At 41.5% G+C, this 5,387-nt stretch overlaps 1 long non-coding RNA gene across 4 annotated transcripts; it reads right to left on the reverse strand.

Moving 5' to 3' along the window:
• Nucleotides 1-5,180, reverse strand: LOC119018772. 4 transcript variants are annotated; one of them, XR_005074857.1, is made up of 3 exons: nt 4,626-5,180; nt 567-2,420; nt 1-328 (listed from the first exon to the last, which is right to left on the reverse strand). It is a non-coding gene; the product is annotated as an uncharacterized LOC119018772 (long non-coding RNA). The 4 variants fall into 4 exon arrangements; XR_005074856.1 differs by having other exon boundaries at nt 567-3,253; XR_005074858.1 differs by lacking the exon at nt 4,626-5,180 and having other exon boundaries at nt 567-1,612; nt 2,065-3,565.
• Nucleotides 5,181-5,387: the final 207 nt, after the last annotated feature.

A 5,387-nucleotide genomic window follows, 5' to 3' on the forward strand; every position in this document is an offset into this window, starting at 1 on the left:
AACAATCAGTTGCCCTTTATTCAGCACATTAACAACAGTAGTGCCGAATAGGCTACTACCTTGTTTATCACTCATCTCCTCACAAAATGTCCACATGTCTTCAGTTTTGAACAGAAGTTTGAATGGCTCCAACATGCCTTCCCTTTTCTGGTCATCCATGTCCACACTCTCCTCCTCAACCCAAAGTCTGGCATATTGCTGTGCAGCCTCTGCCAGTTCCTCCGCCCCCATAGGGCAACTCCAAATTATCTGAGAACAAATGCTGGTTTGTTTCCACCCATTCTGCTGCCCTTTCGCAGTCATGCACAATCTTGATCTCAAGTTTGTCCTATGGAAACGACAGAGAGAAAAAAGGTTGTCTTCATATAGCATAAGGGCTATACAAACAGTATCATCACCTCAATGATTCACATAAAGATAACTCATTGCATCCCTTCATTTCAGATCTACATATAACATATATAGTATACTTAAGCACAGATCATAGAATGTAGCAAGATGTCACTTGCCACACAAGTAGCTTGTCATCATGTTAATCCCAGTATAGAACAGGAAAATGTGCCTACCGTTTCCATTGTTGTCTTAGCCTCTTTTGCAGGGACACACTGGCTTGCTGAGGCTGTGCAACAGGCTGTAGTTGCTGCTCTTCCTAAACTGACTGCAAAAGAAAACAATCAATCAGTGTTTAATAATCACATGCAAGCCACCAAGGAACTAATCCACCTGAGAGTTCTAGATACTGATAACACAGATGAAGAATATGTTCAGTAAACATTGCCAAAATAAACCTAAATTAAAATCCATCATGAAGATGTCACAGTCATTTCCGTACAGCTGTCTTGGAAACCCCTAGGATGTAAGAAAAAGGTCAGTGGATGACTTTATAGTACTTTGAATACTTTTTATACTTTAAATATAAATTACAAATAGTGTATACCATTACTTCTATTTCCATACCAGTGGTCTCTTTCCACTGTCCACAACTTACTGACTGGGAAAGGTTTCTGAAATTGAAAGAAAGCTGCATTAAAAATTACCTATGTAGCTATTAAAAGGTGGTGTGATGTGACAGGGCAGAGTGTGGTGTTTGAGAGAGTTTCCTTCAGGATGTATAAACGTTACCTAAATATGGTTTTGCAAACATGGTTTCAGTTCTATCATTCATGTCAGTCAGAACTCTTTTCTTGAAATTTTGAGCTTTTCTGGGCAAGTTAAGCCTATTTTTGCCCTTTATAATAGATTAAGTCACATTTCGCTCCAAAATGTTTTTTTACTCAGAATGTCTGAACTTTACCTAGACAGTATTGCAAACATGCTTTCAGTTGTTCTTTTATTCATTTCAGTCAGAACGAGAGAAGCCTCTCTTGCCCTTAAAGGGTTGCAAAGCCAAATACCACCAGATGATATGGCCATTGGTAACCTTTATGTGGTGAAGCCACTGGAGGGGAGTGTGGTCTGAAAAGAGGACAACCAGTTGCACCAGCAGGTAATACCACAGAGCACCAACTGCCCATCGGAGAGCCAAGCACTCCTTCTAAATAGTGCTGCAGCGTGTCTCCCTCTCAGACAGCTTCCAGCTGATGTAAAGTATCGGGCTTTCAGCTCCCAGCACCTGCTAAGACAAAACATCCCTGAGTCCTGCCGCGTCCTCCTCCCCGTCTGCATTGTCAGACAACCTCGCATTACCACACATCACATCGCACATCACACATATCCTAACCTATTAAACCCAGGCCAATACGTGCCGAAAATCATGGGGTGCACCAGACAAGAGCCACTAAAGCCCTCAGTCGAACCATCCTTAGGTGAATTAAAGTCTTCATACAGCCCGAATCCACAATTGGATTTTTTCTCTTACTCACTCACTCACTGTTCTGCCACTCAATTTAGGAGTATCCAAATCACTTGCTGTCAACACTGAATGTGTTGCTCCAAAATCCACTAAAAAAAACTAAAATCTCTTTTCCTCCAATCAACATTCTAATCATAGGCTATTATCATCATCATATACATGTGTATGTATCTCATCCTTTTGTGTGTGTGCATCTGTGTGTTTCTGCTCACCCTTCTTCACGCCCAGTTGTTTCTCCCTCTAGTCAGCAGCCCCTCCTTCCACGGCCCCCTCTTCTCTCTCATTTCTTGCCACCACTTTCTCTGCATGTCGAGCATGTGCCATGGGGCTGTTCATGGGGATGTCATTCAGTTGGATCAACTGGTGGTGTTAAACCACTGTGAATTCTCAAGATTTCTTTTTGTAGAATTCTTTCGATCAAGTCTGTTACTGCCTCTCTGTGTTCAGTCCAGTCCAGTCCAGATATCCAGATATGCCCAGTTGTATGGCATATCTTCTTCAGGCCAGTCTCCCTGTACAGCAGCCCATTTCAACTGAATCTTTGTGACCATAAGTCTCTTGATTTCTGCTGTAGTAGAACAATGTTGTTGGATCAATTCCAATATCTCGGCTCCAAACAGATGGGATTCAGAATTCCCTCCATAACATCTCTCAAGTCAGATGCCGTCCATGGACAATGCAAATACATTGTCCCTGTGTACTGCATCAAGCTGTGCTGCATTAGGTGTGTCCTTTTTGTGTATATTTATTACACACACACACACACACACACACACACACACACACACACACACACACACACACACCCACACACACATACACTCAGCCACTAACACACAACAAAGTGGTGTACATCTTCCTTGGAAAAATGAATTTTCTAATGGTGGCATTTTATCTGCTGTTAAACACATTTTTGGGTAATTTTTGACCTTGAAGACAACTGAAGTGTCTCTGACCTATTTTACATCTTAGTCCTCTGGCTGGAGGAGACAGACTCTGCGTTGTTGAGATGAGCATGTATGGAAGCACTGCTTCTGTAAGTTGTAAGATATAATTTGGGCATTTGGGAACACTCATTAGGATTATCATGGCAACAGTCTGTGCAGTCAGACGTGAGGTGATTTTACTCCTGCATGGTCATGTTCTATCTCTATCTCTAACTATCTCAACGTAAGTCATTGTTGTCTCTGAGTCTTCTTCATCTCTCCTGAATGGTCACGCGAGCCAAAATTACACAACACTACATTTTAAACTTTTGACAATCTCCCTCTGCTTAACCAACAGCAAAATGGCAAATAGTCAAAGCAGCATAAAACCACACAGCATAAAACCACACCTTCAGAAATATAAATTCGAGATGTCATGTACTGTTTTCTCTTGCCTTTTCTCTTGTAGAGATTCCTGTATGGGCCAACAGAGAGCACTGTTAATTTTGAATGACAAATGAAAATGACACATTATTTACCTTCACTATGGATGATGTCAGTATTCTTTTTATGCCATGAATGGGAAAGAAGTAGCAGCCAGGTCAATGGCTAAATTTTGGATTAGGAGGTATGAGAACCATAACTACAGCACATGTGGAGTAGAGTCCTGCAGTAATGATATTCACTGAGCTGCGGAACTCTACTGCACTTGATAATCGACTCACAGGGCTTCCCCTCAACAAGCCTGCAGCTGGAGGAGTGAGTTTATCTTTTCCGACAAAGCCGGCAACGATATCAAATGTTTGATGCCTTGAAATATGTGTTGGGACCCTGTTTCTGATGTTGCTGAAGTTTGGTGCTGTTCTGAGCATTATTTGTGGCTTTTTGATGGCGATTTATACTGGGACCCATTTGCTGCAATGTATTGTTGTTGTGCGGTTGTTTCTGAGGATGCTAAACTACGTAAGCTAGCGGTCCGCAAACTTTATCTCTCGAGGGGAGGGGCGTACTTGGTGTCACATGGATTAAACTTACACCGGAATATCCCTTTCAAGCAACATTTTTTTAGTGTCACTATCAATATCACTTATTATTGTTTATGAGTGGGGAGTTGGGGTGATATGGTCAGAGGCACTGAAATATGAAATTAAGCCACTTTTTTTTTTTTACATGGTACTTTTGATATTTATGTAACTAATTACAATATGGCTCAAGTTATTTCATCTGAGATATAATTACATTTTACCTCAACAGGTTTCTTACCTATCTCTATCTTAAATATATGTGTACCAAAATATGCGTAAACTTAGTTTCCAATTAAAATCCAAATGTAACTTAATGTTAAACCTGTTCATTTTATATTTATGATTACAGGTGTTCTGTTAAAATTAATGTGGTTTATAATATTAATGTGGTAACCTAATTGATTACTGCATTTGTAATTGTATGAGCACCTTCAAGAGTACATTTTAAAAATAAATATTCCTGAACTGTAACTGTACCTGTAAACGTAGTTAGTAGATAAGATCCCTCAGTATGTTAACTTAAGGAGAAGGAGAATAATGATGTAAACTTAACCTAAATAATGTATTCACAATAACCAATGCCTGTCAGGCATTACAAAGCTGGGGTACAGTGACAACATTATCCGTTATAAAAGAGAAGAAATGACAATTAACTTTTATAGCTAACGTTAGCCTTTACCGGCAAAATAACCATTACAGCAATCTAACCACGTAGTTAACCTGGCTAGCTTGTACTGGCTTGCTAGCTAACATTACTGGAAATGTCTGGTAATGAAGTACTTTTCCGTCACCAAATTAGCAATATTAACGTTTTCTACATACCAATATCTTCGTCATACTGAGGCCACTGACATTTTCTCTATCTCTTTGCAGAGCTGAGGATTCCATGCTTGTTGAAGGTAGGTTTGGCGTGCTCCTCCTCCTCCTCCTCTTCCTCCTCCTGAGTACCACTGTCAGTGAACAGGGTGCTCCAGAGAATTTGATATCATTAATAACTTTTATGATGTTTTTGTAAGGAAATGTAATGCCATCCACCTATGTAGGAGGAGGCGCGGGGAACAAAAACGAGCCTCCCAAAAGGTTGCGCCATCTGTAGAGAGACAGCAAGCTCAGTTTGTGGCAGGGGCACCCAGCTGTGGCATCTCTGGTGGCACCCCCAGATGCTGCAGCTAGGTGCCACTAGCAGTCGCGGCAGATGCCGCTGTTTGCCGGAGGTGCCACTCATCTCCACCGGCGGCATTATGTGCCCGCCTGCGACCATCCCGCGGACAACAGGTGCTCTCATTCCCGCCACCGGCCAGAGGTTAGATTCTCTGCGCTGACCTGACATTTCCCATCAATATCTTCTGGCCAGGTCGGCCGGCACTTGATCAAGCATTTGCGTTTGTGTGTGTGTGTGTGTGTGTGTATTTTTTTTATTTTTTTAATTATTTTTTTGTAATAACTCAAAATAATGACCATACTTCCAGCTACAAAAGGCATATCTCTTTCCTTCCTCCTTGTCGTTTGTGCCGCTGCATGGTTTTACCCGTAAATTGGTGTCCTCGTGCAGAAAACGAGCACGTGACGTCACTCCCCGAGACG

This window comes from Acanthopagrus latus, chromosome 4, assembly GCF_904848185.1.
Source record: "Acanthopagrus latus isolate v.2019 chromosome 4, fAcaLat1.1, whole genome shotgun sequence".
Classification (NCBI taxonomy): domain Eukaryota; kingdom Metazoa; phylum Chordata; class Actinopteri; order Spariformes; family Sparidae; genus Acanthopagrus; species Acanthopagrus latus.